General features: G+C 34.7%; 1 long non-coding RNA gene across 1 annotated transcript; it reads right to left on the bottom strand.

Annotated features, from left to right (window-relative positions):
* Positions 1-1410: 1410 nt before the first annotated feature.
* On the bottom strand, positions 1411-2562 carry LOC143246416 (uncharacterized). Its single transcript, XR_013025962.1, has 2 exons — positions 2408-2562; positions 1411-1783 (listed from the first exon to the last, which is right to left on the bottom strand). It is a non-coding gene; the product is annotated as an uncharacterized LOC143246416 (long non-coding RNA).
* Positions 2563-25662: the final 23100 nt, after the last annotated feature.

Genomic DNA, 25662 nt, shown 5'->3' with positions numbered 1-25662 from the left:
TGTTGTTAAGAACAAAGTTATACAATGAGCTATCTGGATTCCGTCCATCGTGGATACCAAAACCCGAAGTTTAGTGTTGTAAGCCAGGAGACTTACCACTATTTTGGTTGTCTATCTACTTTAAGTGTGCTGTGGTAAGCCTATTACCTGACTGGCGGTAGCACTGCCGATGTACGGATGGCTCGGATTTTTCACTGAAATATTATTTTGAATATCTCCTCAATAGACCATTAGAACTTTACAATACTATACAGATTGTTTATTTCATACCAATATTTATGTAATAACGGTGTCAAAGTTCTGCTAATGTCTGTAAATATCATAGTAAAAAGTTTAAGTTTCTCGTTCTTTTTCCATCTACTTCTTTTTTATTACATAATAATTGAAAAACCAAAACAATGGTGGGAACCAATTTCACTGAGGTGACAGTTTCAAATGGGGTATCTACTTTTATAAGTATTATTATGAGTACTAATTAATAGTAATTTAAAATACCATATTTCTAGAATAAACGATGTTAGCATTAACGTTGAAGTTAGCTTTCTTACAGAACTTTGGTCTTCTTTTTAAAAAGCTTAAGAACTGGGTGAAATAGAAATTACCAGCCAGTAAACAATAAATATTTCAGTCAAAACCTCATCTGTTTAGAACGTGATTATAAATATAGCTTTTCTATGTTTAATAAAACACTGCATTAAATATAAGCAAACAATTAAAGAAAAAAATAATAAAGTAAATGTAGGGATGGCTAACAATTAACCATTCAATAGAATAGTAGTGGGAGTACTTGTAATAATACAAGACAAATATTAACATGTTGCAATATATACATATAACTGTGCAATAACAATTGAGTATGATTTATCCTATTATTGCCTGTTAACATTCCACTACATTGTGTGTCTGAGCTATTATTTGGGATGACGCAAATATCATTCTTACTATCTTGTTGGCATTGTTTTTGAAAGATTGATACTAGCCATGGCCAGATGGTTAAGGCTCTCGACTTGTAAACCGAGGGTCGCGGGCTCGAATCCCCGTCCCACCAAACATGCTCGCCTTTTCAGCCATAGGGGTGTTATAATGTGACGATCAATTCTACTTTTCGTTGGTAAAAGAGTCGCCCAAGAGTTGGCGGTGATTGGTGATGACTAGCTGCTTTCCCTCTAGTCTTACGCTGCTAAATTAGGGACGGCTAGCGCAGATAGCCCTCGAGTAGCTTTGCGCGAAATTCAAAATAAACAAACAACCTTTCCCCACTACACTACTATAGAAACTGTTTCAGCGTCAATGAATTTTTCACATTGTTTATCTGTTCATTCAGTTAATCAGCTGATCTTTTGAAGGGTTTCTGAACAAGATATATTTGAATTTTGTGAATCTTTTATCAAACCCGAAACACTTAAAAAGAACTATGATAATGACGTATTTTATTTATACATAAAAAGTAAAGGCAAAAAATAAATTCAGTGCAACATACACCTACAAAGTACCACATGATATAAGATTTTAGTGTAACATACAACTAGAAAATACCACATGATGCGGAAAACTTCGAAATCAAAAACCATTACTTGTAACAAAAAGAAAAACTTCTTTCAAGAATCTGGTATTATCTGTTAGCATTCTCTGTATTCACAGATGCGAAGTGAAGGATTAAAGGCTAATCCAGAAGAACATTTCATCAGATGCGGGGTCCAGTTTTTACAGACGACGTAGTATCGACAGTCATACTCGAATCGGTACACCCCATCTCTTGCTGGACAATAAAGTGTCATAACACCTAGAAAGTGTAGAACATATGAAATTAACTGGAAATTACCACAGAAACTCTACTTTCTGTTTCATAAGGTAAATATTTTATTTTGTTCTTTAATGATAAATAATAGAAGAAACATAGATTCAACCAACGCTTTCGATACAATGTATAATTATAGATGTTTGTAATGTTGTATAGTCTCTATAGATATATGCTTTAGGTCAGAACAACACGTACTGTGTGTAACATTATTTGGTAGCTGGAAAGAAACAATCGAAACTACATCATGCCAAATATCAGTCAGTAATTAGAAGAGAACCACGATCAACATATGAAACATTACTCGGTAAGTAAAAAAAAACAATCACGGCCACTATGTGAAACATAATCTGGTAAATAAGAGGAGAAATGTTAAATATCAAGTAGTACGTAATGGCCACTCACCGTGATAACAACACAAAAAACTGCCCACGAATTAACACGTGAAACATTACGCATAAGTGATTTCTTATCTTGAAAACTACAGAAAAAGCTGACTACGAACTGACATGTGAAACATCAAACGTGAGTGGCTACTCACCTTGAAAACAACATAAAAAGCTGGCCATGTAATAATATGTGAAATATTAAACATTGGTGTTCACTCACCTTGATAACAACACAAAAAGCTGACCACAAACAAAAGTAATATTTGCTTTATGTTGTCTAAACCTCTAGAATGACACAAAGTAGAAAAGAAAAATTGATTATTATGTATTCAGTTTGTTTATCTTTTTAACTTATTACCCAGCTGGTTTTTTCGAGGTTATTCTCGTCAGTTGATTTTCTAAACCGGATATTTTAATCTTAGTAAATCTTTATGTTATCAAATTTGATTTGTACTTTGTAATGTTGACGTTATTTTAAGACTAAAGACTGACAATAATGGTCTATTATGAAGTATGTTCATCCACTAAAGTGAGGAATTTTGTAAATTTTGATTGGGTAGTTTAAAATAAAAAAAAATAAGAATGACGTATCAGATTTTATATTCAATAAAGAAATAAATGTCTAAGTCAACGACTTAGATTTTAAAGTCCCATGTTTCACAGGCATAGTATACTAGTAGACATAATATCCATGTAATCGTATTAAAATATTAGCAATTAGTGCGTTCGAAGGAAAGCGAATAATTAAAGTATCTTAACGAACAGCACAGTTTATTGTCTATTTTATTTCAATTATTTATTATTGTTGTTGTTTGTTTGTTTCAAATTAAACACAAAGCTACACAGTAGGGCTATTTGTGCTCTGCCCACCACAGTTATCGAAACCCGATTTCCAGCTAATGAATCCTCATCCGGTTAATAGAAGAACGAATCTGTATCTAACATGCGAAACGTTACCAGTTGAATGGTAGAAGAAGCAAACTATGACCAAAATGTAAAACATCATTCGGTAAATAAGCAAAGAGCTGTTATTATGTGAAACATCATTCGGTAAATAAGCGAACTTGTTATTGTTATGTGAAACATCATCTGGTTAATAAGCAAACGTGCTATTATTATGTGAAACATTATCCGGTTAAATAAGCAAAGAGCTGTTATTATGTGAAACATCATCCGGTAATCAAGCAAACTTGTTATTATTAGATGAAACATCATCCGGAAAATAAGCAAACTTGTTATTATGTGAAACATCATTCGGCAAATAAGCGAACTTGTTATTGTTATGTGAAACATCATTCGGCAAATAAGCGAACTTGTTATTGTTATGTGAAGCATCATCTGGTTAATAAGCAAACGTGCTATTATTATGTGAAACATTATCCGGTTAAATAAGCAAAGAGCTGTTATTATGTGAAACATCATCCGGTAAATAAGTAAACTTGCTATTATTATGTGAAACATCATCCGGTAATTAAGCAGATTTGTTATTATCATGTGAAATATCATTCGGTAAATAAGCAAACTTGCTATTATTATGTGAAATATCATCCGGTAAATAAGCGAACTTGTTATTATTATGTGAAACATCATCCGGTAATTAAGCAGATTTGTTATTATTATGTGAAACATCATCCGGTAAATAAGCGAACTTGCTATTATTATGTGAAATATCATCCGGTAATTAAGCAGATTTGTTATTATTATGTGAAACATCATCCGGTAAATAAGCGAACTTGTTATTGTTATGTGAAACATCATACAATTGTTTTTTTTCAGCTACCAAATAATGTTACACACCGTATGTGTTGTTCTGACCTAAAGCATATATCTATAGAGACTATACAACATTACAAACATCTATAATTATACATTGTATCGAAATAAACTTTTTGGTGCATGTATTATTAATATATTTATTTTGTGACTACATATTTCATGATTTAGTTTTTCATAACAAGAGAATTATGATCTGTTATTTTAAAGTTTGCTTGATCTAAATTAAGCACCAGGCAACATAATGAGCTGTCTACGCTACTGCCTACCACTGGTATCGAAACCTGGATTCTAGAGTTGTAAGTCGGCAGATATACCGCCGATTTTTGGTGTCATAAGTATACAGACAACGCACTGTGCCACGGGAGGTATGATCCAAGTTAAAGTGATATATCTGTTTTGTAGGAGATGTTAGATCGACTCTATACACAAAAACTAAAAGACAATTGAACAGTTAAAATTGGATAAATGTACTGAAAAGCTTTCCTTTATCCTATCTGGTGATTTTAGAAACGAGCGTTGCCTATTGGTTAGCGTGCTAGGTACAGACCTACTGGTCCAAAGTTCGGGGTCTCTTTACCGAAAAAAAATGACCTCCGCACTTCTGGACTGTAAGCGTATCAAAAGAGCAGACTGTTATTTCAACCTTGTTAAAAATGTACTTTTGAACAAGTTGACGAAGGAGTTTATTTACTAAATTGTAAATATCTATGTCTTAGAATTCTTGTTTCATAACAGCATAGATTTTGTTCTTGAGTGACATTACAGTGTAGTATAACAACGACCAACACCTTTTCTCACTTTGTGACTGTTTTTAATAAGTTGCTTCTCAAAGCTCAAATCAAATAGGTTAGCATTGATCCACCTGGTGTTGGACGAAAAATTTACCATGTAAGATTTTCTCCTCTATCTCCAAGCGAAGGCCCGATATGGCCAGTGATTAAGACACTCGGCTCGTCATCTGAGGGTCGCAGGTTTGAATCCCCGTTGCACCAAACATGCTCGCTCTTTCAGCCGTGGGGCGTTATAATGTGACGGTAAATTCCACTATTCGTTGGTAAAAGAGTAGCCCAAGAGTTGGCGGCGAGTGATGATGACTAGCTGCCTTCCCTCTAGTCTTACACTGCTAAACGACTAGCGTAGATAGTGTGTAGCTTTGCGTGAAATTCAAAAAATACATCAAATACTTTTAGTCATCAATAATTGCTGTAACCCACAAGTTTGTTTTTTCCACTAAATTTAATTCGGTGTTACTTAAAACTTATAGAATAAAATCTGATATCAGAGTATACTAAACTACCTTAATTGTGAATGTTGCTTACTAAGACAATGATCGTAATAAATGTAAACAAAACAAGTATGAGTGTTTGCGTGTATTTTCTTTAAGCAAAGCCACATCAGGCTATCTGCTGTGTCCATCGCGGGGAATCGAACCGCTGATTTTAGCGTTGTTAATCCGAAGACTTATCACTGTCCCAGCGGGGTACAAACAAAACAAATAAGTGTTGAAAAATATTAATACTTTTACGCGACTCTGGTAAAAATTGGGACTTCATATTTTATCGAATAATATTTGTAGCACAGCAAAAGTTTCAAAACTTGCTTGTTTTGTTTTTGTTGTTATTTTATTTATCTTGAATTCAAAGATATCTGTGCCTGACATACTTAGTGGCTTCCCAAAAATACCCCTTTTATTTTTCCACAAATCGAAAGTACCTCAGGGAGTCTCGAACTTTCACCTAAACGTTTGAAGTCGTCAACAAATGTTAGAAGAAAAACAGTGAAGGATAAGAACACGGGAAAAACAAAACTAGACAGTAAAATAACGAAAAATATACTTTATGAGTGAAGAGAGGAAAGGTTGCTTATTTGTTGAATTTTGGGCAGAACTGCTTGTGGGATATCTGCGCTAGATGTCCATAATTTAGAAGTGATAGACTAGAGGGTGTGTTTATGTTTGAAGTTCAGTACAAAGCTACACAATGGGCTATGTGTGCTGGTCGTCGCGTAATAACGCCCTTATAGCTGAAAGGAAAAGCACATTAACCAACAATAGCTAAAACCGGTGCCTGGGTTGCTGCTGTGAAGTTTAGGTAAGACTGTGACAATATATAGGTTGTGGTTGTCATGGTGATTTACATACTCAAAACAGTTTTACTATAACCAACTCAACCCTAAGTGCCTCCAGTGTAGAAGTTAAGACTGTGAGAAGGAGTTAGTAATTTTTATTTTGGTTGATTGATTGATTGATTGGAATTAATCACAAAGCTACATAAATGGGCTATCTGTGCCCTGCTCATTAAGGTTGTCAGAACCTAGTTTCTTGTGTTGTAAATCCGGAGAAATACAACTGTGCCTGCAATACAGGTAAACTACCTGCATGATTCGATTAGTGTTGCCTAATAGTAAACATTAATTAAATCATTTGTAAGGTTCAACATTTTTGGTCTCCAAGAAAGATCTAGGTAAACAATATATTCAGTCTGAAAGTATGAGGTACATATGTACTCATGTTCTTTCGCACCATTGCCTGAATAAAACGCAACTTGCGCATGGGTAACGGTCTTTCCGGGCCCTACCAAAAGAGATGAATGATTTAAGTGCAACATGTGTTTTAAATTATAGTTACTATCGGCTAAAAGGAGCTATTATACCCATCTGGAGGATCCATTTCACCCAGATGTATCGGTAAAGTCCACCTGATGAATCAGGGGTGAGTCTGAAGGCTTATAACGATAAAATTGAGATTTCTGGACTCGCGATGGACATAGTAAGACTATCCTATTTTAGTTAGTTTGTGCTTAATAAAAACAAATAGAATTAAAGATGAAATAGTCCTATTATAAGATATACAGTTTGTGTCAATATGATAAATCTTTATGTTAAGTAAAACATGCTTTTATTATTAAACAGGGTTAATTGTAAAAGCATTTGCTTTTTCCATGGCATTCGCCTTACTTGGTAAAAAGTGCAATCAAAACTTAAAGGGGCCGTCTTACCCACCCCACTTTCCTTTATCTGCAGCTATTACTTTCTTTTATAATCGTGTTAGAAACGAAATCGATGAAAACACTTTCCAAAATGCATTTTATTATATTTTCTCAATAACCTTGGTTAACAAAAGAAAAACCATCAACCTATTTAAGCAAACAATCAATATAGAAACAGCTTTTACTGAGCCTGGTTATGATGTGTTATTAATATACACTTTATATGTTTTTAACGCGCACATTGAAATACAAAGCTGAAAAACAGAATAAAAGCAACGGTGGGGCAGAGGGGGGTCCAGACACTTGTGATATGTATAGATGCATTGTTCGGTCTCATTCAGTCTGTTTCAATGTTTCCAAACTTTGCTAGCGTTTTTAATCTCTCTAGAGGCTGACTTGCTTATTTCCAATATGTTCATCAACCGCCACACGGACGCCAATACCGGCAGTAGCCATTCTCTTTTATCGAACAAAGCTTCATTTGTTTAGCAAACTACAGCTTCTTGGGCATTTAGGGTAACATAAAGAGAGGGAAATTTTTCTTGCTCCTACGTAATCCATCATCTATTCAACTGCTTGTCAATAATGCGGAAATGGATAACAAGAAGAGACCGATACCAGCAATACATGTCTATTTATTGCGAAAGTAGGCACTGGCTCTGATTTCTCAAACTTCAGGTTTTATTTTAGTCCACTGAGCATTTCATATTAGAAGACTTGAAAAGAGTTAATTATATATATATATATATATATATTTAAGGATAAGGCACTTATTCTAAGTTGAATTAAAAGTAAGACAAGCTGCTTTTACAAAGATCTTGAGAAACCCAGCGTAGATAGAGTGTTCTCTTAAGCATATTTGTTGATTTTTTTATTACAAACACCACAATTTCGCTGCGTTTGTAAAGTTAGCCAGAAAAGCTTGTTAGCAGAAACTGTTATTATTATCAACACGAGAATATTTTTTTCTTTTTTTTGACACTACGTCGATTTTACAACTAAAGACCTATAATAGCCGGTAATTTTGACAAAGCTATCTTAGTCCCGCATGGCCAGGTGGTTAAGGCACTCGACTCGTATCCAAGGATCGCGAGTTCTAATCCCCGTCACGCCAAACATGCTCGTCCTTTCAGCAGTGGAGACGTTATAATGTGACGGCCAATTCCACTATTCGTTAGTAAAAGAGTAGCCCAAGAGTTAGCTGTGGGCGGTGATGACAAGCTGTCTTTCCTCTAGTCTTACACTGCCAAGTTAAGGACAGCTAGCGCAGATAGCTCTCGTGTAGCTTTGCGCGAAATTAAAAAAAAGAAACAAAATTGTCTCAAAATTTCCTAACTTTCATCATTTGTTCGGCTTCCTGAGTTCCAAGGATGATAAACAAAATTTAAAGTTATCTTTAAAAATAGCTCAGATACCTGTATGTTTCAACTTGTAATTTTAATTGTGAATCTGTTATTGTTGCGACTGTGTATCGAGTGGTACGTTTTTTTATTTAAGAACTACTTCACGATATCAAGTTATATATCTACATGATTTTCATATAATCTAAAGCTACGTCCTTCATTTTGTACTAAATATAGAATATAATTCATAAGGTGACTTAACGTGGGTACAATTATTGTTGAAATGTAAATATTCTCTTTTGCAACAGGCAATACCGAAACATGATATAACTGCTACATATAATATAGAGTGCGTACTGTGAAGAAATATTTTTATTTAAAACATGGAGAAAAATTCGGAAATTACCAAAGCGAACATTTTAATTTAAAACATACTTTAGTGTTTACACGTTGCTGAAGCGAAGGGGGTTGATATGTTGCAAAAGATTAATAATTACTTTTAAATCCGTTTTGTATAGAACAACTTAATCTCTCGCTATAACTGAAACACTTGCAGTAATGACAAAATAAAAGAAATTCTTACAGCAAATAAACCTTCAAGCTTCAAATCCTTAAGTATATGGAATTGGAATTTTCAACCGAAACGGCATTTTATAACTGGACGCACGTTGGTTAAGTGGTTTAGTTACAGCTATTCCTAATCTTGAACTACTGACGAATGATATGGTAACCAGTTAAAAGAACTCGACGCATTAAGTTTTTCTTTGACTCTTTAAATCAAATAACAAAATTGACTATGACTGTCACTTCCGTCATGAGCATACAGCTGAAAGTAAAGAGTGGCGTTGCATCTCGAACCTCAAATTCCTAAGTCTGCATCCTGGAATGCTCACCGTTAGTAAACATCAAATCCGTTTAAGTTTTATACATATGCTATAAAATCAATTCAAAATTATAAATGTGTCGTGTTTGACAAACTTCTCATCTGTCATCACCTTCGTAGATCATGCCGGTTCTAAGACAAATTTAAATGTTTTACTAAAATCCTTGGTCACCTTTCATGTATAGTATTTTTTTTAAAACAGATAAAACTGTATATACATAAATATAATCCAAATGTCGTATATTACTTTAGTCCAAGTGATAAATACCTCCATGTTGTACTGATATGATAACATGTCCTAGAAAGTGTCATAAGAGTGAGTTTGATAATATAAGAGAAACAAAAAAAAACGTTAACGTTTTTGTTAATGGAATTTGGACTGGTTCAACCATCTGTTGAAGAAGTTATTTAACAGTTTGTACTTCTATCTTTGTTAAAGCTCCATTTTAAAAGGTCATTTTTTTCCGTATCTCCTACCTCTTAACCCTTATTTGTGAGATTTGATCTCAGGACAATGCTCTAAATTTCCGAGTTGGGCAGCCGATTTTGAATTTGTGTGATATTTTATAGTGTTATCCGCTCTCTAAGCAGATGTGACATACAGTCCCTTAATACTGATTACGTGCTATAGGGGACGGTTGACTGGATGCCTTCCTTCTGATCAGTAGCTTAAAGTTAGAAACGGCAGGAAATACTTTTAGTAGCCTTGTCATAGAAACAAATACTTAGCTATAGAATTAAAATGGAGTTTGTGATTTGCTTGTTAATGTCACACAAATTTACTCCAGATCTATCTAAGCTAACTGTCTCTAACTTAGAAATATATAGTAGACTAGGGAGAAGTCATCTAAATAACATCGCCAATCACCAGCTGTTGGACTACTCTTAACCAATGAAAAGTGGAATTGATGACGCCATCGTGACTGAAAAGAGAGCATATTGAGTGATGGGAGTCGAACTTTCGGTGAGCAGATGCAGAGTGACTTATCCAGTAGGCCATATTAAATACAGATCATATGGACTCCGTCTTCTGTTTAGTCTAACGTATATGTATACACCAAACTGCTTGTGAATTTGTGTGTTTATTGTTGAGCGCAAAACAACACAATTGGAAACTAACCGCTGAGCCACCAGGGGTACTATGAATTTATGACTTTGTTGATTATGTACACGGCCATTTGTGGCATACGAGAGCAGCGCAAAATAAATTAGGTATAAATTATTTAATATTATAGTTTTTTACTCTCATTAGTTGCTATTAAGGATGTATTTTATATGGAGGAGTGTGCGATTTTAGACCATATCTTTTTGTGGGTTCTTTAAACTAAACGTTGTGACAGAATGAATCATAAAAATACTCAATATGATGCACCAATCACACCCCACCGGTCATTAACAGCATAACAAACAAGATAGGAATTTAATTATCAAAACATTCTGCTCGTGAAACATACCTTGTCGTGTTCGTATGGTTACATTTGTCTTAAAGCTTAGGGTTTTTTTTTTATTTGTTTGCTATAAAGCACGAAGCTTCAAAATGGGCGAATTATCCGTTCCGTACATACTTCGGGTATCGAAACCTGATTATCAGCATTATAAACCTATAAACTTGTCACTGTGCCACCAGGAGGCTTAACGCTAAGTAATCGTAACTAATAAGGATTCAGAGCTAAGCCTAATTTTATAAGGATGAATAAACGATCAAGATCCCACAATCATTTTAAACATGAAATATTTGCTTTTCGTAATTCATATTGTGAGTTTGTATAAGAAAACATTACAGCTTTCCAAATATTCTGATCAGTAATGTTTATTTTTCGAAATTTTTGTCTTTTCTGTGCCTTTTTAGCAACTAGTTTTCAAACTCTAGTACGAATTTCATATATTACCAAACTCAAGCTTTCAGATCTCCTGCCCACACCGTATGATAATGGAGAAACACTGTTTGATTTCAAGCTAACGTTTCTAGAAATTGTTACCAGACTTTTTAAAAGCTAGAAAACAAATTTCTTAAGCTAGTTTCCTTGTCATAACTGACCTGTACATAAAATCAAGTGATAAACTCTGTAAACATAAATCAACGATAGTCGCAAATCTTTAAATATCAACGATCATGGTGTGTTAGAAGGTTAGATAACTTATTTTTTACACCGTTCTTGTCAAGAATTGCAACACTCTCTTCTCTTTGCTCAATAAAACTGGTAACCGCTCTCTACCAACCCAAATGGAAAAATCGCGTACTCAATTTGATAAGTTATTAGATTCTAAAAGCTTTTTACCTTACGTTACTCAAGTAAGGGAAGGAAAAGAAGAAACGTACAACACTTGTCAGGGTTTATCATAAAATAAAATGAGATAACTTCCTATAGATGTAAATAATATAGTAGTTTGAGTTTAAAATGCTTTATGATATTTTTACGACATTCACATTAAGAAAATAGAAATAGAATTATTTTAGGTGTACTCTCATAAATTAGAAATTGTTTAGTATATTCAGATAAATGAGGGTAAGATGATATTTGTACATTTTATTTTAACAGGAGGCGTGTCTCAAGAAAAACGTCATTCTATAGTTTGGAATTATAAGTAAAAGAAAAACATTCTGTATTGATTATCAAGCATTGATTTTCGCTTATTGCATTTTGTTAGTACTTTCGTTCAGTTATTAGCAAACTTATTTTTAAGTCTTGAACTAACTTCTAAAGATATAAAAGAAATCTTATGCATCAGTTATTTTATTTTCAAACAATTTTGACAATGCGTTATTAGTATTATTTCCCTAAAACCATTTCTCTCATATTTTAGATCCACGGTCACCTGTTTTGGATCATTTGTGTCGTGCGTCAGGTCCGCTGATCCTGTTTTGAACACTTTCTCTGGTTTTTAGACCTATTTAGTCCTATTTTTTTACTTTTTTCTGATGATTTAGGTCTACTGACATTTAAAAACTAAAGTACAAAATTGGTTTTCTTTGTACTTACAGACTTTCAAATAAACAAATAAACTCTTGTTATATACTGGTATAACTCTAGATATCATTACAACTGTTGGTATAATTCTACATAACGTTAAAATAACTCTTGGCATACTTTTACATAGCATTAAAATAACTTTTGGTATACTTTTAAAGAGCATTAAACTAACTCTTGATATACTTATACATAGCATTAAAATAACTGTTAGTTTTCTTCTACATAGCATTGAAATATCTATTGGTATAATTCTGCATAACGTTAAAATAATTGTTGGTATAATTTTACATAGCATTAAAATAGCTGTTGGCATACTTTTACATAGCATTAACAAACTGTTGATATAATTCTATATAACGTTAAATTAACTGTTGGTATACTTCTGCATAACATTCATATAACAACTGATATACTTTTACAAAACGTTAAAACAACAGTTGGTATAATTTTACATACCATTCAGATAACTAATAAATAAATAGTTACTATAAAAGTTTTAACAGTGTTGCATAATAAGCTTTGCTCCCAGTTTACCCGTCATATTTGATTTTATTCCTTTAAATCGTGCGCTTTTTCCTTTTTTTACCGCCTCTTCCTTTCACACCTAAGTTATTTTTGATTAGATATCATGATCTTTTGTTAATACACACCAACAAACTACAGGAAGTAAAGAAGTGACACTCATAGTACCTCGCATAAGCTTTAGCCACCCAACTCTGTTATCCTCAACAGGCCCATAATTCACAGAACCTAACAGAGTCTTCAGAACATGTGGTGATAGTGTTTCCTCTATAAAACAGTTAATAACTTCTTTTATAGTAACGCCGTGGAAACTAAATTAACAGTTTCTTGTCATTGCCCACATGCACTCGGTACAGCCGTATCAAGCATCATTATTTACTCTAATTGCTTAAGCTAATATCAAGTGACGCTAAATACTCTTTAATTAGTAGAATTTCATAAAATTTATCAAATCTATCCTTAAAATTTAGCCGTGAATAATAACTGTCTACCCGTATGAATCTTCTGAAAACTTGACATAGAAACTGTTAATCTAGTTTGCTTGACCTAATTAATACTTATGTATCTGCACGTGCATTTACTCTAAAGTTTTTTCTATCTGAGCAAGCCATCTTTAATCTGAATGACAAAAACTAAATTGGTTCACCTCTTCTCTTATGTAAAGCTGTAGTAAAAATTTCAGTCATAGCTCACGTGACTTTTTGTGTAGACACGTGCAAAATGTTTGGTCAAATATGAGCAGTATTCGTTGAATACCTTTGCACAAGCAGCATATACGTAGGCCAAATCTGATTCTTAATTGTAGGCAGTAAGAATCTATCAGTGCAGCAAACTTGAGAAAAAAAAAAGCAGTGAAGATTAAGTATGTTTTTCTATTAAATAAAGTTTCTGTACTTTGAGTAATGATAAAAAAAATAGAAAGAAACTCGATAACAATTGGATATTCTATATCTCGTGTATTTCTGAATGGTTTTCCTTGAAATTTGGTATATGAAGTAAGAGTCTAGTAAAGTACATCCACAAATAGGTTGGATGACCACAGTCCATGCTAAAGAATGAATGTAAAATATTGTTAAACTGTCACTATTGTTAACAGTACACAGACTGCCTTGCAGGATGTTTTGGCTGTACGGCACATTACCATATGGTTTGTACATCTTTTACATGGTAAGTACTATACTATGTAATCAAGAGATGTTTAAAATCACTTACAAATCAGTTTCCAATGTACTGAAATTTTTCGATTAAACAAATTAATGGTGTGCTGCTGGGACAATGGTAAGTGTGCAGGATTACAATGCTAAAATCTGGGGTACAATACTCTGTAGTGGACAAAGCATATAGCCCAATGTGACTATGCTCTAAAACAAACAAACACACTATAGACGAGATATAACTCTGTATTAATTTTATCATGAGCTCCCGCCAAATGTTGCAAGGCTTGAAATTATTTTAAGTTATGCATGTGAATAACATCACAAAATATCTTTCGAACATTGTTCTTGAATAAAAAATATTATAACCAATCTAGAAAGATTTCTCACGTTCAGTGTATGAACAATAATCAACTTGTGTTTATATGACACAGTATATATAACTCATAAAAAATTTAAATACCATATAACAAAGTTCATTATAAATGTTGACTTTTTAAAATAGTCGCCAAACCCCCAAAATAACTTTAAATGATTCAAACTATCGCCGTAGAATAGAAGTAAACATAGTTTATACTTCCAAGTTACCGAAAATAAACGAAAACACCCATAGACTTAGTCATCTATAGCTTCCATCACAAGTATGAATAAGCCAATGATAAAACCCTGTGAATAATCGTTCGAAAAGGCAAGTTTCACAAACTGAATAATTTACGAAAAAACCAACACTAAATTCAGTTTCACTAACATTTGAAAGCAGTTTCGTTTACCAAATGATTCTTAGAAAAGAGTTTTAGAAAAAAATGGATTTGCTTTATTAGTCCTACAAGATTGTCAAAATTTGTTTCGTTTGTTGTAAAGGAAATAATGAGCGAAACGTAACCAAGAGCAACAGTATTCTACTTGTCAAAAGTTTAAGACCATAGTGAAACGAAGCGTTAATCGGTAAATACGTAACAAAATTTAGTCATTTGTGTTCAAGCATTAGCGTTGTCAACATCTCCCACTAATATCTCCTGTGTTACATTGGGTAAAAACATGGCAAAGGCGAAAAAGTTGACAGAGTTTGAACGTGACAAAATTATCGAGCTGCAAAAGCAAGGTCTCTCTCAACGTGCCATCGCTGGTGAGATTGGGCGTAGCAAAACTGCTATTGCAGGTTTCTTAAAGGACTCTTAGGGATTCGGAACGAGAATTTCAAGTGGTCGGCCCAAGAAAATTTCGACGACGTTGAGCAGGAGAATTTGACGGGTTGTCCGGCAAGACACCAGCCGATCATCGAACCAGATTAAGGCCCTTACGGACGCAGAATGCAGCTCAAGAACAATAAGACGTCATCTGCGAGAGAAAGGCTTTAAAAACCGTAAACGTCTTCAAAGGCCATGCCTCCTTCCACACCACGAAACAGCTCGGTTAAACTTTGCTGAGAAGCACAAACATGGGACGTAGAAAAGTGGAAGAAGGTTTTGTTTTCTGATGAGAAAAAATTTAACCTGATAGTCCAGGTGGCTTCCAACGTTACTGGCACGATAAGGATATCCCAAAGGAGATATTTTCTACACGACACAGTGGAGGAGGTTCCATCATGATCTGGGATGCTTTCTCCTTCCATGAAACAATGGAGCTTCAGGTTATACAGGGGCGTGAAACAGCAGCTGGCTACATTGGCATATTAGAGAGAGCATCCTTATTGACTGAAGGCCCTCACTTGTGTGGAAATGACTGGATCTTTCAGTAGGACAACGCTGCAATCCACAATGCCCGCTGACAAAGGACTTTTTCATGACGAATAACGTGATTTTTTTTGGACCATCCAGCGTGTTCGCCCAAACTGAGCCCCATTGAAAATGTTTGGGGTTGGATGGCAAGGGAAGTCTATAGAAATGGACGTCAATTCCAAACAGTGCATGATCTTCGTGAAGCCATCTTCCCACTTGGAATAACATTCCAGCCAGCCTTCTACAAACGCTTATCTCAACCATGCCAAAGCAAATGTTTGAAGTTATTCGCAATGACAGCCGTGCAACTCACTACTGAGACCTCTTGTTAATCATTTCTTACCCTGTTTAGAACTTATTTTTGGTATGGTTTTAAACATTTGACCAGCTAGTATGTAGACTAATTTTATAATGTTTACATTTTCCCTATTAAATGCTAAAAAAGTTTCTTTTTATATTCCCTTTTCTTATTTTCCTCTTTCGAAGCTCTGCTTAAATAAATGGTTGAGTCTAACAACACAAAATGCATATTTTTTCTTTATGTTCACTGGCCTTACGATTTTGGCCAGCACTGTATATATAGATAGATACATACATATTAGGTTATTTTAACTTAAAAACAAGCCGAAACAAAAATGAATTAAACAAAAAACGCTGCACTATTTGAAAAAATTCCAGGATACAAGCTATAAGGTGGGATTATAAAATGTACTTTAGGTTTTGGAGGTGACTGCGAAAGTAAGATCTACACTGCAGTGGGGATGCACCGTCTATCAGCCTTACCTTCCATTCGCCAGTCTCACATAAGAAATAAAAAAGTAGCAATAGATATAGAAATAGAAATTACGAAAGTGAGATGTGGGTGCTCAAGCCCACAATTTCTCACATCTATATCACCCTTCACTGCCTGCAGACAGTTGTGGGAAGGTGCCTGCTCTCCCAAGTAAAGAATTAGTTGAAATAAAAAACATAATAATAATAAGGAAATAAGGTATTACAATTTAGGGGTAAGTAAAATGAAAATTTACCTTTTGAAGTTAGCATTCCAGCTTCCAATATGGTAGAAAAGCACTAATTAACAACACAACAAACGAACTATACCAACATGAAGAAGTGTCCCATCCAGCTATCCAAACAAAGTAGAATAGCTTCCGAATTTGTGTACGTAATAGGGTGAAAATAATTAACTTCATTAAAATCTATTTATTTCCTCTAGGATAGATACGTACACACATAAATGGATAAATACGTGCACACATAAATGGATAAATACGTGCACACATAAATGGATAAATACGTACACACATAAATAGATAGATGCAGATGAAATATCAAATCGAATAGGTATTTTATAAAAGTTTATTTTGAATGAAGCATAATTTATTATAAACTGGATTTTTGGATCAACTTGTTTTTCTGTTACTTACGAGAGAAAGTCCACAATGTTTTTGTGACACTAGTTTAACTACGTTTAATAGTGACTATATTGACGCAGTTTTCTTTTTCTCGTTAACAACTGGACTGCTTTATTACTTTGGTTAATTCCATATAATCGCAATAAATCACACGTACTAAGTGCTTCCAAACGTGGCCTGGCATGGCCTAGCGCGTTAAAGCGTGCGCTTCGTAATCTGAGGGTCGCGGGTTTGCGCCCACGTCGCGCTAAACATGCTCGCCCTCCCAGCCGTGGAGGCGTATAATGTGACAGTTAATCCCACTATTCGTTGGTAAAAGAGTAGCTCAAGAGTTGGCGGTGGGTGGTGATGACTAGCTGCCTTCGCTCTAGTCTTACACTGCTAACTTAGGGACGGCTAGCACAGATAGCCCTCGAGTATCTTTGTGCGAAATTCCAAAACAAACAAACAAATACAAACCATAACTTTGTGTGCTTTGGTGAAATACAACTCCAAGAATTCGTGGTCTGCGTTGCCAGCCCAAAACGGGAGACAGCCATGCGCAACTAGTTCCTCTGTGAACTTCTAAAACAAAACGACGTTTTATAATTTTTTATTTTTATGTTCCGACACATGAAACTGCAACTAAAAAAACGAACGTTCCATACAGTGAATATCTCAGTTTAGGGTTGCACCGTACTGTTGCATGATTTATTAAATTTCACTACAGTTCCTGCATGTGCTTATTCCGCTTCCTTACGTAAAATTGTTGGTTTAGTGGTTTATGCATTTTAAATAGTATTACTAACGAATTTGGATGGGTATTTGTTTTCTTTTTTCAAAAATTGTACGTCATTAGGAAGGAAAATATAAAAATATATAATTTTTTCTCTAAAATGTAATATCTCTATTGATCTGAAAACGATGGTAATTTACGTTACTATATATTTAAATAATTTTGAAAAATGGATAAAATGTGTTTTAGCCAACCAGCAACAAAGTTTCAATTAATTTGTCTGGTCAGAAAAAACAAATTAAGTCGATTTCCAATAACAAATACTAGTTACTAGATGGCGCTAACATATTATGTATAAAATGAAATTTTATATTCTTAGGTGTTACACCCCATTTATTAGTATTATATTAATTAATCACCGCGTTTCAGAACTGACTCATTTATTTCTTATTTTAATTTATTGAAATTAAATACAATACAATTGTATCTTGTTTGTTTGTTTTGTTACAAAGCTGCGCAATAGGCTTAACTGCACTCTGTCCATTAAGAGGGAACGAACCCTGGATATTAGCATTGTAAGTCCGTAAACTTACCCTTGTCTCACTAGATGGGGTGATATATATATAACACTAAAATACTTTTCCTTCCATTTATAACAATGATATCATCGTACGATATCATTCTCAAGCGATTTATATAAACATTGGAACACAGTGCTGATGTGAAAGCTTAGAATGTGTAATTCATAAAATCAAAATATTTTAATTATTGTCACACTAAATACTATCAACAGTATAAGCTATACAGTGTTTTTGTCAGCTGGTGACAGTTTGCGAATATTTGAGGACATATTTATTAGCATGAGAAACTTACAATTTTAATTATTTCTAAACTATATTTATACGCGTCAAACGATAAATTTGTTCATCGAAACCAAAAACTAGTCGTATAAAAATCATTATTATCCAACTGTTTTTTTATTTAAATTTTTTCTCGCAAAACCCAGATTATAGCGTTGTAAATCTGCTGTGCCACTAGGTGGCTAATAACAATAATGTCATGGAAACAGTTTTTTCAGAAGGGATGACATCTATGCTAGGTTGATCTAGCTCATTTGCATTTGAAGACTTATGACATATCATTTTAAGATTAATTAAAAGTATTGCTTTATCTTAGCTAAAATATTGTGAGCTTCAGTTATTACTTATTTCTTTCGTACAATATATAACCTACGTGTGATAATTTGTTTGTTTGTAGTTTAGTGCAAAGATATACAAAAGGCTATGTGAGATATACCTACCACACGGTATGGAAACCTGATTTTAAAGTTATAAATCCACAAACTTATAGCTGAGCCACTGGGAGATGGGTTACAAATGGACACGTTTGGATTACAGGTTGACAAGCATTCAGAATTATGCTAATATTTTCAGTTTTAGTAATAAATAATAGAATGTACGAGGGCTGTTCAAAAAATACGCGAACTGACGTCATAAAACAAAATGTACTTTATTTAGAAGTTACAGGTCTGGGACCCCTTCAAAGTACTCTCCTCCCCAACGCACACACTTATCCCGACGGTGTTTCCACTTGTTGAAACAGTCCTGGTACGCTTCTTTTGTAATGTCCTCCAGCTCCTTCGTCGCATTTGCCTTAATCTCGGGAATCGTCTAAAATCTTCTTCCTTTCAAGGGTCTTTTGAGTTTGGGGAACAAGAAAAAATCGCAAGGAGCAAGGTCAGGTGAGTAGGGGGTGGGGAAGAACAGTGATCGAGTGTTTGGCCAAAAACGCACGAGTTCTGAGGCACAAATTTCGCAGCAACGCGGTGAATCTTCAATTTTCGGTCAAAATCTCGTAACAAGATCCAACTGATATCCCACAGTCTTCAGCAAGCTCCCTGACAGTCAGACAAAGATTTGCCTGCACCAGGGTGTTGATTTTGTCGACGTGTGGGTCGTCAGTTGACGTGGAAGGACGTCCAGGACGCTCATCATCTTCAATGGACTGTCGACCATCCTTTAAACGTTCATGCCACTTGAAACATGCCGTACGCTTCATAGCAACATCGCCGTAAGCCGTGTTAAGCATAGCAAAAGTTGCAGTCGCAGATTTTCCAAGTTTAACACAAAATTTCACAGCAAGTCGTTGCTCCTTCAGGTCATTCATTCTGAAATCCGCCAAACGAAAAAATCGCACTTCACTTAAAACCGCGTAGCTAATACACAAATAAAGATATCTGCAATCGGGAAATGGCGTCGTAATCAGCTGATCTGTGCAAACCTAGCGACACCAAGCGGATTTCCCTGAAACCAACTGGAGCCGCGCAATTCAAACAGTCCGCGTATTTTTTGAACAGACCTCGTACATTCTGTGAGCTTTCCGTAGAGATATTTATTATATTGTCGTTTATAAAATAAATGATGTATTAATATTTACATCTTGAGTGTTTTTTTTCACTAGAATCAGTGTATATTAATAATAATATTTCTTTGAACAATTATCCTAGAGACGTGTACACAGCTAAAGAAATATTGTGGAATACTTAAAGAAAATAAGAAAGCTTAAATCAGGCATACTTTTTATATGCATGATATCGTGTTCTATAAATAGATTTTTTCCCTTCACCAAATTCTAATTTCTGAAACGACATAAAGCGCTTTTTTTTCAATTAGGATTTATTAATACTTGAATAAACTCATTAACTGTTTTAGTTAGCTTACATTAGATCCTTTTCTTAGTTTATCTGGACGAGTGAACATTTGATTTTAGTTAAACAGTAAAAACATGGTATTGAAGGTTGTTTTGATTTGTTGTTTTTTTTTAATTTTTATCTGCGATAGCCATCCCTAATTTAGCAGTGTAAAACTAGAGGAAAGGCAATTAATCATCACCACCCACCGCCTTCTTTTGGGTTACTCTTTTACCAAAGAATAGTTGGGTTGATCGTCACATAATAACGACCCCACGGCTAAAAGGACAAGCATGTTTGGTGTGACAGGGATTCGAACTCGCGATCCTCAACTTGCAGCTCAAAGCTACACAAAAAGATATCTGAGCAAAACCTTTCCTCATTTTAACCCTGAAGAAGAAAGGTCCAGCTCTCGAAAGCAGTTGGGTTATAGCATTTTTATTCATTTCATGTTTTGTAACAATAGACTAAAGGAATATGCTAATTAACAGCTCCAGTTCTTGGGCTACTCACGTCTAAATAACAGCTCCAGTTCTTGGATTACTCACGTCTAATTAAACAGTTACATTTGGCCCAAACCCTTACAGTGCAACCACACTCCAAAATTGAGAACGCGTTTTTTTATGGCAACAGGCCACGAACCATGAACTCTTGAATTTACACTCTGAACACGCTAATTGTAAAGAGCGAGCTTATTTAAATAGACAGCTTGTTAACTATGAACACCAAGAAGATGTAGGAACATGTTAGCATCATTACCAATTTGGACTAAATTACGTTAGCCGACAATAATCTGAAGGACTTGTTTGTTACACGAGAGAAATAAAAAATTATTTGTAACAAAAATAGGAAATTGTGCTTCTATAATTTTTCTTAACGGACATTAAAGTGTTGAAAGGAGTTCAGAGAAAGGTTACTAGAACGGAATAGAGAAGATGTCATACAAGGAGAGATTAAGATCTCTGAAATTCCTTTTTCTTGAAAAAAAAAGAAGAGTTGGGGTGGATCTGATTGAGATGTTTAAGAATGTAAATGAAACTGATACTGTTAACATGTTATCTTTTTTATATTTAACGGCTATAACAGTAGATCTAGGAAACTAAAATATAAATTTCATTAATGTTGGAGCCATCTTCAGCTAAGAAGCACAGTTTGTTTGTTTTGAATTTCGCGCAAAGCTACTCGAGGGTTATCTGCGTTAGCCGTCCCTACTTGAGCAGTGTAAGATTAGAGGGAAGGCAGCTTGTCATCACAGCCCACCGCCAACTCTTTGGCTACTCTTTTACCAACGAATAGTGGGATTGACCGTTACATTATAACGCCCACACGGCTGAAAGGGCGAAATTCGAACCCGCGACCCAGTTTGCGAGTCAAACAAAGTACTTTCGGAGGGTTGTGTGGAATACAAAAGGATGTCATGATTTCAGGTAATCAACTTAGAACCAAAAAATTCACTTCAATAAAGTGATCGACCCGTTAACCTAAAAAAATAACACTTGTAATTCCTAATACACTGAATATTTCTTTTAACGTTTCCCTTATCAGTAGTTGAAAATTTCTACATGCAATGCATTTTTTGATGTTTTCACTTTATTATTAAAGTTAAAATATTCAAATAAAACAAAATCTAATATTATATAACATCAACAAAAATTCGCTAGAAGATACGGGGTTTAGAGGCTTATCTTGATTGTATTCCTTTCGCAAAATGTAGTATTTTTACTAGCATATAAGCTTTCTAAAGTCTTCTCTGTCCATCTCTAAAGATAGAAATTGCAAAAGCCGCGGAGAAAACGGTTTTATAAAGCCGAGAAACCAGATGTTGTATGTGCAACATGTGCGATCATTACCATGTTTTATCTGGGATTCTGAATTAGGGTACAGATTTTAATCCTTCATAACCAAGAAACTTGTACCATTTTGCCATGCTGGTAGGCAGTTTAGGCTTAGATATCATAATCAGTTTAAAATAATTATTCAGAATTAAAGAAAAAAGAGTAACGGAAAACTTTGTTTAGGAATCAACATTCCACAGGTTTCCCTAATCAACATTCCACAGGTCTCCCTAATCAACATTCCACAGGTCTCCCTAATCAACATTCCACAGGTTTCCCTAATCAACATTCCACAGGTCTCCCTAATCAACATTCCACAGGTTTCCCTAATCAACATTCCACAGGTTTCCCTAATCAACATTCCACAGGTCTCCCTAATCAACATTCCACAGGTCTCCCTAATCAACATTCCACACGTCTCCCTAATCAACATTCCACAGGTCTCCCTAATCAACATTTCACAGGTTTCTAATCAACATTCCACAGGTCTCCTAATCAACATTCCACAGGTCTCCTAATCAACATTCCACAGGTTTCCTAATCAACATTCCACAGGTCTCCTAATCAACATTCCACAGGTTTCCTAATCAACATTCCACAGGTTTCCTAATCAACATTCCACAGGTCTCCTAATCAACATTCCACAGGTCTCCTAATCAACATTCCACACGTCTCTCTAATCAACATTCCACAGGTCTCCTAATCAACATTCCACAGGTCTCTAATCAACATTCCACAGGTTTCCCTAATCAACATTCCACAGGTCTCCCTAATCAACATTCCACAGGTCTCCCTAATCAACATTCCACACGTCACCTAATCAAGCATTCCACACGTCTCTAATCAGCATTCCACAGGTCTCTCTAATCAACATTTCACAGGTCTCCTAATCAACATTAATCTAATCAACATTTCACAGGTCTCTAATCAGCATTCCACTAATCGGCATTCCACAGGTCTCTAAATCAGCATTCCACAGGTCTCTAATCAGCATTCCACGTCTCCTAATCAGCATTCTACACGTCTCTCTAATCAGCATTTCACACGTCTCCTAATCAGCATTCTACACGTCTCCTAATCAAGCATTCCACACGTCTCCTAATCAGCATTCCACAAGTTTCCTAATCAGCATTCCACACGTCTCCTAATCAGCATTCCACAAGGTCTCCTAATCAGCATTCTACAAGTCTCCTAATCAGCATTTCACACGTCTCTAATCAACATTCTACACGTCTCCTAATCAACATTCTACAAATTTCTAATCAACATTCCACAGGGTCTCCTAATCAACATTCTACACGTCTCCTAATCAACATTTCACAGGTCTCCCTAATCAACATTCCACAAGTTTCCTGATCAACATTCCACACGTCTCCCTAATCAACATTCCACACGTCTCCCTAATCAACATTTCACAGGTCTCCCTAATCAACATTCCACAAGTTTCCCTGATCAACATTCCACACGTCTCCCTAATCAACATTCCACACGTCTCCCTAATCAACATTTCACAGGTCTTCCTAATCAACATTCCACACGTCTCCCTAATCAACATTCCACACGTCTCCCTAACTCGCAGACTAGGAGTTAATAGATGACACTTTAAATAAATCACAAGTAATTTTTACTTTTTAGGAAGTTACCATGAGCACCTCTCTGCATAACTAATTTTTGCATAATTTTCTTTTTAAATTATAGAGAAGAATTACCATTACAGTTAATAGAAAAACAAGGTATATTTTACTTAGTAATTCAAATAAACCATACGAGTTTCAGATATTCATGAATAAAGCATATAGGTTTAATTTAAAAAAGTAGATAACCAGCTTAAAACAAAAGCATTTACAGCCTAACATAATTTATATAGGTTTGGGAAACTAAGTTTAAGTATTCACGTATATATCTTTGATTAAGAAGTCAGAAAACCAATCCCATTCACTAATTTGTTTGTCCGAGTTCCACTTAATCTAGTTGTTTCTATAAATATTTCTATTCTACTGCCTGATTTGTTACAGTCTTTGTAATGAGAATGCCGTTTGAATACCGTTTTTAGTATAGTCTCAGAGGCCGAGAAAATAGATCCAATATATTAGTGACTTCTTAACTAAAATTGCCAGCTGAATCTCATAAAAAAATAAAGCATACGAAAAGGTTAGCTGCTTTCTCTATTGGATGCCAGTGGATGTACTATTTGTTGAAAAGTCTACACACATGATCAATATGATTAAACATTCACGTGTTCAAATTTCTTCCAGACTGATGTTAACATTTTACAAACTCTCCTACTGGTGTCTCAGCTTCAGTGAAACAACAACAAAATATTTTATCTATACTGAGCTCCTGGTTAGTAGGAAACAGCACAAAAAAAACATTTCTATTCAAATAACAATTATATATTGGCCTTGAATGGGAAATTACCTTAAATTTTTAGCTAAGAAAGTAGTTTTTTCTCCTGAAATGTTAATTATGCATAAACTGAATTTATGAAGAATATTCAAGTGTTATTTTCATTTTGTTTTGTTTTCCCTTGTTATCTGTATTTACTACTGACTTTTTTCGTTTGTTTTAGAACTATGAGCAACAATACACAAAGACCATCTGACCAAGCGTCCCCAGTTTTTAACGGATATATCAGAAGGAAAATATTCACGACCCTAATGTGAGAAACGCGTTTTTACAGGAACGATATGCAAACCACGGACCACGTTAGGTTGTTCGGCCTGTAATCTGAGTGTCACGGGTTCGAATCCGCCTCACACCAAACACGCTCGCCCTTTTGGTCAATCCCACTATTCGTTGGTAAAAGAGTAGCCCAAGAGTTGGCTGTAAGTGGTGATGATTACCTAGTCTTACACAGCTAAATTAGGGACGGCTAACGCAAATAGTTTACGTGTAGCTTTGCGCGAAATTCAAAAAACAAACAAACTTTCCGTACAGTTTTCTCTCTCCCTCTTGTTAGTAATTTTTATTTCTACCATTTTTATTGTCATATACTTTTTACAACATTTAGAATTTCTTCTTTTGTTATGAGACCTTACCTAGAGTCATAGTTCTCGTGAGCTAGAGTTCCTTCCTGTCTTCTTTGACTGCTTCTATATTGATTTTTCGCAAAAGCAACAAGAAGTTATGTAAATAACCTAAACATATTCTATTATATTTGTGGTAAATTTGTTGCAAATTAATCTGAAAAAGTGTTTTCTTTTTTTCTTCTCGGTTTGTAAAAATCCTTACCTGGTAGAAAAAAATATCATTTTCGAAATCTTCGTAACTGAATTATAGGAAATACGTTACTATAACTAAAACAACTTTTATGAACTTTAAATTCGTAACCATGTGTTATCAGACAAATTAGAGAACTATCTAAGACAAAGTATTTTGAAAAACAATTTTCTGTTGTAACTATATTTTTAGCGCATAGCTATACAATGAACCATGAGCTGTCTGTTAACTAGTAAGGAATATAATC

This window comes from Tachypleus tridentatus, chromosome 3 (genome assembly GCF_004210375.1).
Source record: "Tachypleus tridentatus isolate NWPU-2018 chromosome 3, ASM421037v1, whole genome shotgun sequence".
In the NCBI taxonomy this organism is placed as follows: domain Eukaryota; kingdom Metazoa; phylum Arthropoda; class Merostomata; order Xiphosura; family Limulidae; genus Tachypleus; species Tachypleus tridentatus.
Note: the sequence above shows the minus strand (reverse complement) of the source record. Positions and strands in the feature narration are given on the sequence as shown.